The sequence below is a fragment of the Siphateles boraxobius genome, unplaced genomic scaffold (genome assembly GCF_051911475.1).
Source record: "Siphateles boraxobius isolate OS27281-9 unplaced genomic scaffold, OSU_SipBor_1 100, whole genome shotgun sequence".
Taxonomy (NCBI): domain Eukaryota; kingdom Metazoa; phylum Chordata; class Actinopteri; order Cypriniformes; family Leuciscidae; genus Siphateles; species Siphateles boraxobius.
The window spans coordinates 1,216,663-1,229,097 of record NW_027508701.1 but is presented as its reverse complement, the minus strand read 5'-3'; the positions used below and the strand labels follow the sequence as shown (position 1 = coordinate 1,229,097).

Here is a 12,435-nt window from a genome sequence, read left to right as displayed (position 1 = left end):
TGTATGAATAATTATTAATTACCAATTATTAATTATGATATGCAAATTCCCCACGGATTAGATCCGCCCCAGAGTCTTTACAGAGTGCACCTAAAGTGCACATGAAGCGACACATGAATTGAGAAATGAAGTGCCTCTGTCATAAACGAGATCAGGAGAAAAATACAAAAGGTTTTAGCACATAGACGTGATAGCTTTTCTTCAGGTAGAAACAGAGTAGGTTTATAAGTAAAGCAGTCTTAGCAGAGGATGGCTTCGATCCACTGACCTCTGGGTTATGGGCCCAGCACGCTTCCGCTGTGCCACTCTGCTCCCGGCAACTGCTTTGACACACCCTACTTTTTTTCAAAATGACTTGTGTGTAGGCTCGCTTGAAACGCTCTTCTATTATCAATTAAAACAGGTTAAATTGCAGAGTGATATTAGGTAAAGCAGTCTATGGTTTCAATCCATCAACATCTGGGTTATGGTTCCAGCACACTTACGCTGCTCCACTCTTCTATAAACCACCCCAGATGGGACTCGAACCCATAATCCCTGGCTTAGGAGGCCAGTGCCTTATCCATTAGGCCACTGGGGCTGTGAAAGTCCTGTGCTCATGTGCCCCGATTACTTTGGCTGTAGTGACAACAGCAGCATTGGCATTTAAACAAGACCATCACACAAAGTAATCCTGATGAACGACTACTTCGAACAGGCCACTGGGACATAATTCGCTTGCCCTACTAATTGTCCATCTCATTCAGGTGGCTTAGTAAATGAGGCCTTTGAACAGGGCATACACACACAAACACACAGATTTTCTGAACGATCAAGCAGGATGTGGAAGTTGCTCTTTATTTGGGATAAAACAAGTACATAAATGAAGAATCCTTAGCAGAGGATGGTTTCGGTCCATCGACCTCTGGGTTATGGGCCCAGCACGCTTCCGCTGCGCCACTCTGCTAACCAGAGAAGAGCTCCCATTCACATGGGTTTTCAAATGGACTTGCTTTTAGGCTCACATGAAGTGCACCTAAAGTGCACATGAAGCGACACATAAATTGAGAAATGAAGTGCCTCTGTCATAAACAAGATCAGGAGAAAAAAACAAATGGTTTTAGCACATAGACGTGATAGCTTTTCTTCAGGTAGGAACAGAGTATGTTTATAAGTAAAATAGTCTTAGCAGAGGATGGTTTCGATCCATCGACCTCTGGGTTATGGGCCCAGCACGCTTCCGCTGCGCCACTCTGCTCCCGGCAACTGCTTTGACACAGCCTACTTTTTTCAAAATGACTTGCGTGTAGGCTCGCTTGAAATGCTCTTCTATTATCAATTAAAACAGGTTAAAATGCAGAGCGATATTAAGTAAAGCAGTCTATGGTTTCGATCCATCAACCTCTGGGTTATGGTTCCAGCACACTTCCGCTGCTCCACTCTTCTATAAACCACCCCAGATGGGACTTGAACCCATAATCGCTGGCTAAGGACCATCACACAAAGTAATCCTGATGAACGACTACTTCGAACAGGCCACTGGGACATGATTCGCTTGCCCTACTAATTGTCCATCTCATTCAGGTGGCTTAGTCAATGAGGCGTTTGAACAGGGCATACACACACAAACACACAGATTTTCTGAACGATCAAGCAGGATGTGGAAGTTGCTCTTTATTTGGGATAAAACAAGTACATAAATGAAGAAGCCTTAGCAGAGGATGGTTTCAGTCCATCGACCTCTGGGTTATGGGCCCAGCACGCTTCCACTGCGCCACTCTGCTAACCGTAGAAGAGCTCCCATTCACAGGGGTTTTCAAATGGACTTGCGTTTAGGCTCACATGAAGTGCACCGAAAGTGCACATGAAGCGACACATAAATTGAGAAATGAAGTGCCTCTGTCATAAACGAGATCAGGAGAAAAATACAAAAGGTTTTTAGCACATAGACGTGATAGCTTTTCTTCAGGTAGGAATAGAGTATGTTTATAAGTAAAACAGTCTCAGCAGAGGATGGTTTCGATCCATCGACCTCTGGGTTATGGGCCCAGCACGCTTCCGCTGCGCCACTCTGCTCCCGGCCACTGCTTTGTCACACCCTACTTTTTTCAAAATGACTTGCGTGTAGGCTCGCTTGAAATGCTCTTCTATTATCAATTAAAACAGGTTAAAAACGCAGAGCGATATTAGGTAAAGCAGTCTATGGTTTCGATCCATCAACCTCTGGGTTATGGTTCCAGCACACTTCCGCTGCTCCACTCTTCTATAAATCACCCCAGATGGGACTCGAACCCACAATCCCTGGCTTAGGAGGCCAGTGCCTTATCCATTAGGCCACTGGGGCTGTGGAAGTCCCGTCCTTATGTGCCCAGTTTACTTTGGCTTTAGTGACAACAGCAGCATTGGCATTTAAACAAGACCATCACACAAAGTAATCCTGATGAACGACTACTTCGAACAGGCCACTGGGACATGATTCGCTTGCCCTACTAATTGTCCATCTCATCCAGGTGGCTTAGTAAATGAGGCCTTTGAACAGGGCATACACACACAAACACACAGATTTTCTGAACGATCAAGCAGGATGTGGAAGTTGCTCTTTATTTGGGATAAAACAAGTACATAAGTGAAGAATCCTTAGCAGAGAATGGTTTTGATCCATCGACCTCTGGGTTATGGGCCCAGCACGCTTCCGCTACGCCACTCTGCTAACCATAGAAAAACACCCATTCACAGGGGTTTTCAAAATGACTTGCTTTTAGGCTCAAATGCAGTGCACCTAAAGTGCACATGAAGCGACACATGAATTGAGAAATGAAGTGCCTCTGTCATAAACGAGATCAGGAGAAAAATACAAAAGGTTTTAGCACATAGACGTGATAGCTTTTCTTCAGGTAGAAACAGAGTAGGTTTATAAGTAAAGCAGTCTTAGCAGAGGATGGCTTCGATCCACCGACCTCTGGGTTATGGGCCCAGCACGCTTCCGCTGTGCCACTCTGCTCCCGGCAACTGCTTTGACACACCCTACTTTTTTTCAAAATGACTTGTGTGTAGGCTCGCTTGAAACGCTCTTCTATTATCAATTAAAACAGGTTAAAAATGCAGAGCGATATTAAGTAAAGCAGTCTATGGTTTCGATCCATCAACCTCTGGGTTATGGTTCCAGCACACTTCCGCTGCTCCACTCTTCTATAAACCACCCCAGATGGGACTCGAACCCACAATCCCTGGCTTAGGAGGCCAGTGCCTTATCCATTAGGTCACTGGGGCTGTGAAAGTCCTGTCCTTATGTGCCCAGATTACTTTGGCTTTAGTGACAACAGCAGCATTGGCATTTAAACAAGACCATCACACAAAGTAATCCTGATGAACGACTACTTCGAACAGGCCACTGGGACATGATTCGCTTGCCCTATTAATTGTCCATCTCATTCAGGTGGCTTAGTAAATGAGGCGTTTGAACAGGGCATACACACACAAACACACAGATTTTCTGAACGATCAAGCAGGATGTGGAAGTTGCTCTTTATTTGGGATAAAACAAGTACATAAATGAAGAAGCCTTAGCATAGGATGGTTTCGGTCCAGCGACCTCTGGGTTATGGGCCCAGCACACTTCCGCTGCGCCACTCTGCTAACCATAGAAGAGCTCCCATTCACAGGGGTTTTCAAATGGACTTGCTTTTAGGCTCACATGAAGTGCACCTAAAGTGCATATGAAGCGGCACATGAATTGAGAAATGAAGTGCCTCTGTCATAAACGAGATCAGGAGAAAAATACAAAAGGTTTTAGCACATAGACGTGATAGCTTTTCTTCAGGTAGAAACAGAGTAGGTTTATAAGAAAAGCAGTCTTAGCAGAGGATGGCTTCGATCCACCGACCTCTGGGTTATGGGCCCAGCACGCTTCCGCTGCGCCACTCTGCTCCCGGCAACTGCTTTGACACACCCTACTTTTTTCAAAATGACTTGTGTGTAGGCTCGCTTGAAACTCTCTTCTATTATCAATTAAAACAGGTTAAAATGCAGAGCGATATTAGGTAAAGCAGTCTATGGTTTCAATCCATCAACATCTGGGTTATGGTTCCAGCACACTTCCGCTGCTCCACTCTTCTATAATCCACCCCAGATGGGACTCGAACCCACAATCCCTGGCTTAGGAGGCCAGTGCCTTATCCATTAGGTCACTTGGGCTGTGAAAGTCCCGTCCTTATGTGCCCAGATTACTTTGGCTTTAGTGACAACAGCAGCATTGGCATTTAAACAAGACCATCACACAAAGTAATCCTGATGAACGACTACTTCGAACAGGCCACTGGGACATGATTCGCTTGCCCTATTAATTGTCCATCTCATTCAGGTGGCTTAGTAAATGAGGCGTTTGAACAGGGCATACACACACAAACACACAGATTTTATGAACGATCAAGCAGGATGTGGAAGTTGCTCTTTATTTGGGATAAAACAAGTACATAAGTGAAGAAGCCTTAGCAGAGAATGGTTTTGATCCATCGACCTCTGGTTTATGGGCCCAGCACGCTTCCGCTACGCCACTCTGCTAACCATAGAAAAACACCCATTCACAGGGGTTTTCAAAATGACTTGCTTTTAGGCTCACATGCAGTGCACATGAAGCGACACATGAATTGAGAAATGAAGTGCCTCTGTCATAAACGAGATCAGGAGAAAAATACAAAAGGTTTTAGCACATAGACGTGATAGCTTTTCTTCAGGTAGAAACAGAGTAGGTTTATAAGTAAAGCAGTCTTAGCAGAGGATGGCTTCGATCCACCGACCTCTGGGTTATGGGCCCAGCACGCTTCCGCTGTGCCACTCTGCTCCCGGCAACTGCTTTGACACACCCTACTTTTTTTCAAAATGACTTGTGTGTAGGCTCGCTTGAAACGCTCTTCTATTATCAATTAAAACAGGTTAAAATGCAGAGCGATATTAGGTAAAGCAGTCTATGGTTTCAATCCTTCAACATCTGGGTTATGGTTCCAGCACACTTACGCTGCTCCACTCTTCTATAAACCACCCCAGATGGGACTCGAACCCATAATCCCTGGCTTAGGAGGCCAGTGCCTTATCCATTAGGCCACTGGGGCTGTGATAGTCCTGTGCTCATGTGCCCCGATTACTTTGGCTGTAGTGACAACAGCAGCATTGGCATTTAAAGAAGACCATCACACAAAGTAATCCTGATGAACGACTACTTCGAACAGGCCACTGGGACATGATTCGCTTGCCCTACTAATTGTCCATCTCATTCAGGTGGCTTAGTCAATGAGGCGTTTGAACAGGGCATACACACACAAACACACAGATTTTCTGAACGATCAAGCAGGATGTGGAAGTTGCTCTTTATTTGGGATAAAACAAGTACATAAATGAAGAAGCCTTAGCAGAGGATGGTTTCGGTCCATCGACCTCTGGGTTATGGGCCCAGCACGCTTCCGCTGCGCCACTCTGCTAACCATAGAAGAGCTCCCATTCACATGGGTTTTCAAATGGACTTGCTTTTAGGCTCACATGAAGTGCACCTAAAGTACACATGAAGCGACACATAAATTGAGAAATGAAGTGCCTCTGTCATAAACAAGATCAGGAGAAAAAAACAAATGGTTTTAGCACATAGACGTGATAGCTTTTCTTCAGGTAGGAACAGAGTATGTTTATAAGTAAAATAGTCTTCGCAGAGGATGGTTTCGATCCATCGACCTCTGGGTTATGGGCCCAGCACGCTTCCGCTGCGCCACTCTGCTCCCGGCAACTGCTTTGACACAGCCTACTTTTTTCAAAATGACTTGCGTGTAGGTTCGCTTGAAATGCTCTTCTATTATCAATTAAAACAGGTTAAAATGCAGAGCGATATTAAGTAAAGCAGTCTATGGTTTCGATCCATCAACCTCTGGGTTATGGTTCCAGCACACTTCCGCTGCTCCACTCTTCTATAAACCACCCCAGATGGGACTCGAACCCATAATCCCTGGCTAAGGACCATCACACAAAGTAATCCTGATGAACGACTACTTCGAACAGGCCACTGGGACATGATTCGCTTGCCCTACTAATTGTCCATCTCATTCAGGTGGCTTAGTCAATGAGGCGTTTGAACAGGGCATACACACACAAACACACAGATTTTCTGAACGATCAAGCAGGATGTGGAAGTTGCTCTTTATTTGGGATAAAACAAGTACATAAATGAAGAAGCCTTAGCAGAGGATGGTTTCGGTCCATCGACCTCTGGGTTATGGGCCCAGCATGCTTCCACTGCGCCACTCTGCTAACCATAGAAGAGCTCCCATTCACAGGGGTTTTCAAATGGACTTGCTTTTAGGCTCACATGAAGTGCACCTAAAGTGCACATGAAGCGACACATAAATTGAGAAATGAAGTGCCTCTGTCATAAACGAGATCAGGAGAAAAATACAAAAGGTTTTTAGCACATAGACGTGATAGCTTTTCTTCAGGTAGGAATAGAGTATGTTTATAAGTAAAACAGTCTCAGCAGAGGATGGTTTCGATCCATCGACCTCTGGGTTATGGGCCCAGCACGCTTCCGCTGCGCCACTCTGCTCCCGGCCACTGCTTTGTCACACCCTACTTTTTTCAAAATGACTTGCGTGTAGGCTCGCTTGAAATGCTCTTCTATTATCAATTAAAACAGGTTAAAAACGCAGAGCGATATTAAGTAAAGCAGTCTATGGTTTCGATCCATCAACCTCTGGGTTATGGTTCCAGCACACTTCCGCTGCTCCACTCTTCTATAAACCACCCCAGATGGGACTCGAACCCACAATCCCTGGCTTAGGAGGCCAGTGCCTTATCCATTAGGCCACTGGGGCTGTGAAAGTCCCGTCCTTATGTGCCAAGATTACTTTGGCTTTAGTGACAACAGCAGCATTGGCATTTAAACAAGACCATCACACAAAGTAATCCTGATGAACGACTACTTCGAACAGGCCACTGGGACATGATTCGCTTGCCCTACTAATTGTCCATCTCATCCAGGTGGCTTAGTAAATGAGGCCTTTGAACAGGGCATACACACACAAACACACAGATTTTCTGAACGATCAAGCAGGATGTGGAAGTTGCTCTTTATTTGGGATAAAACAAGTACATAAGTGAAGAATCCTTAGCAGAGAATGGTTTTGATCCATCGACCTCTGGGTTATGGGCCCAGCACGCTTCCGCTACGCCACTCTGCTAACCATAGAAAAACACCCATTCACAGGGATTTTCAAAATGACTTGCTTTTAGGCTCACATGCAGTGCACCTAAAGTGCACATGAAGCGACACATGAATTGAGAAATGAAGTGCCTCTGTCATAAACGAGATCAGGAGAAAAATACAAAAGGTTTTAGCACATAGACGTGATAGCTTTTCTTAAGGTAGAAACAGAGTAGGTTTATAAGTAAAGCAGTCTTAGCAGAGGATGGCTTCGATCCACCGACCTCTGGGTTATGGGCCCAGCACGCTTACGCTGTGCCACTCTGCTCCCGGCAACTGCTTTGACACACCCTACTTTTTTTCAAAATGACTTGTGTGTAGGCTCGCTTGAAACGCTCTTCTATTATCAATTAAAACAGGTTAAATTGCAGAGTGATATTAGGTAAAGCAGTCTATGGTTTCAATCCATCAACATCTGGGTTATGGTTCCAGCACACTTACCCTGCTCCACTCTTCTATAAACCACCCCAGATGGGACTCGAACCCATAATCCCTGGCTTAGGAGGCCAGTGCCTAATCCATTAGGCCACTGGGGCTGTGAAAGTCCTGTGCTCATGTGCCCCGATTACTTTGGCTGTAGTGACAACAGCAGCATTGGCATTTAAACAAGACCATCACACAAAGTAATCCTGATGAACGACTACTTCGAACAGGCCACTGGGACATGATTCGCTTGCACTACTAATTGTCCATCTCATTCAGGTGGCTTAGTCAATGAGGCGTTTGAACAGGGCATACACACACAAACACACAGATTTTCTGAACGATCAAGCAGGATGTGGAAGTTGCTCTTTATTTGGGATAAAACAAGTACATAAATGAAGAATCCTTAGCAGAGGATGGTTTCGGTCCATCGACCTCTGGGTTATGGGCCCAGCACGCTTCCACTGCGCCACTCTGCTAACCATAGAAGAGCTCCCATTCACAGGGGTTTTCAAATGGACTTGCTTTTAGGCTCACATGAAGTGCACCTAAAGTGCACATGAAGCGACACGTAAATTGAGAAATGAAGTGCCTCTGTCATAAACGAGATCAGGAGAAAAATACAAAAGGTTTTAGCACATAGACGTGATAGCTTTTCTTCAGGTAGGAATAGAGTATGTTTATAAGTAAAACAGTCTCAGCAGAGAATGGTTTCGATCCATCGACCTCTGGGTTATGGGCCCAGCACGCTTCCGCTGCGCCACTCTGCTCCCGGCCACTGCTTTGTCACACCCTACTTTTTTCAAAATGACTTGCGTGTAGGCTCGCTTGAAATGCTCTTCTATTATCAATTAAAACAGGTTAAAAACGCAGAGCGATATTAAGTAAAGCAGTCTATGGTTTCGATCCATCAACCTCTGGGTTATGGTTCCAGCACACTTCCGCTGCTCCACTCTTCTACAAAACACCCCAAATGGGACTCGAACCCACAATCCCTGGCTTAGGAGGCCAGAGCCTTATCCATTAGGCCACTGGGGCTGTGAAAGTCCCGTCCTTATGTGCCCAGATTACTTTGGCTTTAGTGACAACAGCAGCATTGGCATTTAAACAAGACCATCACACAAAGTAATCCTGATGAACGACTACTTCGAACAGGCCACTGGGACATGATTCGCTTGCCCTACTAATTGTCCATCTCATTCAGGTGGCTTAGTAAATGAGGCCTTTGAACAGGGCATACACACACAAACACACAGATTTTCTGAACGATCAAGCAGGATGTGGAAGTTGCTCTTTATTTGGGATAAAACAAGTACATAAATGAAGAAGCCTTAGCATAGGATGGTTTCGGTCAAGCGACCTCTGGGTTATGGGCCCAGCACACTTCCGCTGCGCCACTCTGCTAACCATAGAAGAGCTCCCATTCACAGGGGTTTTCAAATGGACTTGCTTTTAGGCTCACATGAAGTGCACCTAAAGTGCATATGAAGCGACACATGAATTGAGAAATGAAGTGCCTCTGTCATAAACGAGATCAGGAGAAAAATACAAAAGGTTTTAGCACATAGACGTGATAGCTTTTCTTCAGGTAGAAACAGAGTAGGTTTATAAGTAAAGCAGTCTTAACAGAGGATGGCTTCGATCCACCGACCTCTGGGTTATGGGCCCAGCACGCTTCCGCTGTGCCACTCTGCTCCTGTCAACTGCTTTGACACACCCTACTCTTTTTCCAATGACTTGTGTGTAGGCTCGCTTGAAACGCTCTTCTATTATCAATTAAAACAGGTTAAAATGCAGAGCGATATTAGATAAAGCAGTCTATGGTTTCAATCCATCAACATCTGGGTCATGGTTCCAGCACACTTCCGCTGCTCCACTCTTCTATAAACCACCCCAGATGGGACTCGAACCCATAATCCCTGGCTTAGGAGGCCAGTGCCTTATCCATTAGGCCACTGGGGCTGTGAAAGTCCTGTGCTCATGTGCCCCGATTACTTTGGCTGTAGTGACAGCAGCAGCATTGGCATTTAAACAAGACCATCACACAAAGTAATCCTGATGAACGACTACTTCGAACAGGCCACTGGGACATGATTCGCTTGCCCTACTAATTGTCCATCTCATTCAGGTGGCTTAGTCAATGAGGCGTTTGAACAGGGCATACACACACAAACACACAGATTTTCTGAACGATCAAGCAGGATGTGGAAGTTGCTCATTATTTGGGATAAAACAAGTACATAAATGAAGAATCCTTAGCAGAGGATGGTTTCGGTCCATCGACCTCTGGGTTATGGGCCCAGCACGCTTCCGCTGCGCCACTCTGCTAACCATAGAAGAGCTCCCATTCACATGGGTTTTCAAATGGACTTGCTTTTAGGCTCACATGAAGTGCACCTAAAGTGCACATGAAGCGACACATAAATTGAGAAATGAAGTGCCTCTGTCATAAACAAGATCAGGAGAAAAAAACAAATGGTTTTAGCACATAGACGTGATAGCTTTTCTTCAGGTAGGAACAGAGTATGTTTATAAGTAAAATAGTCTTAGCAGAGGATGGTTTCGATCCATCGACCTCTGGGTTATGGGCCCAGCACGCTTCCGCTGCGCCACTCTGCTCCCGGCAACTGCTTTGACACAGCCTACTTTTTTCAAAATGACTTGCGTGTAGGCTCGCTTGAAATGCTCTTCTATTATCAATTAAAACAGGTTAAAATGCAGAGCGATATTAAGTAAAGCAGTCTATGGTTTCGATCCATCAACCTCTGGGTTATGGTTCCAGCACACTTCCGCTGCTCCACTCTTCTATAAACCACCCCAGATGGGACTCGAACCCATAATCCCTGGCTAAGGACCATCACACAAAGTAATCCTGATGAACGACTACTTCGAACAGGCCACTGGGACATGATTCGCTTGCCCTACTAATTGTCCATCTCATTCAGGTGGCTTAGTCAATGAGGCGTTTGAACAGGGCATACACACACAAACACACAGATTTTCTGAACGATCAAGCAGGATGTGGAAGTTGCTCTTTATTTGGGATAAAACAAGTACATAAATGAAGAATCCTTAGCAGAGGATGGTTTCGGTCCATCGACCTCTGGGTTATGGGCCCAGCACGCTTCCGCTGCGCCACTCTGCTAACCATAGAAGAGCTCCCATTCACATGGGTTTTCAAATGGACTTGCTTTTAGGCTCACATGAAGTGCACCTAAAGTGCACATGAAGCGACACATAAATTGAGAAATGAAGTGCCTCTGTCATAAACAAGATCAGGAGAAAAAAACAAATGGTTTTAGCACATAGACGTGATAGCTTTTCTTCAGGTAGGAACAGAGTATGTTTATAAGTAAAATAGTCTTAGCAGAGGATGGTTTCGATCCATCGACCTCTGGGTTATGGGCCCAGCACGCTTCCGCTGCGCCACTCTGCTCCCGGCAACTGCTTTGACACAGCCTACTTTTTTCAAAATGACTTGCGTGTAGGCTCGCTTGAAACGCTCTTCTATTATCAATTAAAACAGGTTAAAATGCAGAGCGATATTAAGTAAAGCAGTCTATGGTTTCGATCCATCAACCTCTGGGTTATGGTTCCAGCACACTTCCGCTGCTCCACTCTTCTATAAACCACCCCAGATGGGACTCGAACCCATAATCCCTGGCTAAGGACCATCACACAAAGTAATCCTGATGAACGACTACTTCGAACAGGCCACTGGGACATGATTCGCTTGCCCTACTAATTGTCCATCTCATTCAGGTGGCTTAGTCAATGAGGCGTTTGAACAGGGCATACACACACAAACACACAGATTTTCTGAACGATCAAGCAGGATGTGGAATTTGCTCTTTATTTGGGATAAAACAAGTACATAAATGAAGAAGCCTTAGCAGAGGATGGTTTCGGTCCATCGACCTCTGGGTTATGGGCCCAGCACGCTTCCACTGCGCCACTCTGCTAACCATAGAAGAGCTCCCATTCACAGGGGTTTTCAAATGGACTTGCGTTTAGGCTCACATGAAGTGCACCTAAAGTGCACATGAAGCGACATATAAATTGAGAAATGAAGTGCCTCTGTCATAAACGAGATCAGGAGAAAAATACAAAAGGTTTTTAGCACATAGACGTGATAGCTTTTCTTCAGGTAGGAATAGAGTATGTTTATAAGTAAAACAGTCTCAGCAGAGGATGGTTTCGATCCATCGACCTCTGGGTTATGGGCCCAGCACGCTTCCGCTGCGCCACTCTGCTCCCGGCCACTGCTTTGTCACACCCTACTTTTTTCAAAATGACTTGCGTGTAGGCTCGCTTGAAATGCTTTTCTATTATCAATTAAAACAGGTTAAAAACGCAGAGCGATATTAAGTAAAGCACTCTATGGTTTCGATCCATCAACCTCTGGGTTATGGTTCCAGCACACTTCCGCTGCTCCACTCTTCTATAAACCACCCCAGATGGGACTCGAACCCACAATCCCTGGCTTAGGAGGCCAGTGCCTTATCCATTAGGCCACTGGGGCTGTGAAAGTCCCGTCCTTATGTGCCCAGATTACTTTGGCTTTAGTGACAACAGCAGCATTGGCATTTAAACAAGACCATCACACAAAGTAATCCTGATGAACGACTACTTCGAACAGGCCACTGGGACATGATTCGCTTGCCCTACTAATTGTCCATCTCATCCAGGTGGCTTAGTAAATGAGGCCTTTGAACAGGGCATACACACACAAACACACAGATTTTCTGAACGATCAAGCAGGATGTGGAAGTTGCTCTTTATTTGGGATAAAA

At 45.2% G+C, this 12,435-nt stretch overlaps 9 non-coding genes across 9 annotated transcripts; all 9 read right to left on the bottom strand.

Annotated features, from left to right (window-relative positions):
- Window positions 1-507: 507 nt before the first annotated feature.
- trnar-ccu (transfer RNA arginine (anticodon CCU)) lies at window positions 508-580 on the bottom strand. The gene has a single exon. It is a non-coding gene; the product is annotated as a tRNA-Arg (tRNA).
- Window positions 581-2,250: 1,670 nt separating this feature from the next.
- Window positions 2,251-2,323, bottom strand: trnar-ccu (transfer RNA arginine (anticodon CCU)). Its single transcript has one exon. It is a non-coding gene; the product is annotated as a tRNA-Arg (tRNA).
- An 853-nt stretch (window positions 2,324-3,176) lies between these two features.
- trnar-ccu (transfer RNA arginine (anticodon CCU)) lies at window positions 3,177-3,249 on the bottom strand. Its single transcript has one exon. It is a non-coding gene; the product is annotated as a tRNA-Arg (tRNA).
- A 1,765-nt stretch (window positions 3,250-5,014) lies between these two features.
- On the bottom strand, window positions 5,015-5,087 carry trnar-ccu (transfer RNA arginine (anticodon CCU)). Its single transcript has one exon. It is a non-coding gene; the product is annotated as a tRNA-Arg (tRNA).
- A 1,670-nt stretch (window positions 5,088-6,757) lies between these two features.
- Window positions 6,758-6,830, bottom strand: trnar-ccu (transfer RNA arginine (anticodon CCU)). The gene has a single exon. It is a non-coding gene; the product is annotated as a tRNA-Arg (tRNA).
- Window positions 6,831-7,682: 852 nt separating this feature from the next.
- trnar-ccu (transfer RNA arginine (anticodon CCU)) lies at window positions 7,683-7,755 on the bottom strand. The gene has a single exon. It is a non-coding gene; the product is annotated as a tRNA-Arg (tRNA).
- Window positions 7,756-8,607: 852 nt separating this feature from the next.
- trnar-ccu (transfer RNA arginine (anticodon CCU)) lies at window positions 8,608-8,680 on the bottom strand. The gene has a single exon. It is a non-coding gene; the product is annotated as a tRNA-Arg (tRNA).
- Window positions 8,681-9,531: 851 nt separating this feature from the next.
- Window positions 9,532-9,604, bottom strand: trnar-ccu (transfer RNA arginine (anticodon CCU)). The gene has a single exon. It is a non-coding gene; the product is annotated as a tRNA-Arg (tRNA).
- Window positions 9,605-12,091: 2,487 nt separating this feature from the next.
- On the bottom strand, window positions 12,092-12,164 carry trnar-ccu (transfer RNA arginine (anticodon CCU)). Its single transcript has one exon. It is a non-coding gene; the product is annotated as a tRNA-Arg (tRNA).
- Window positions 12,165-12,435: the final 271 nt, after the last annotated feature.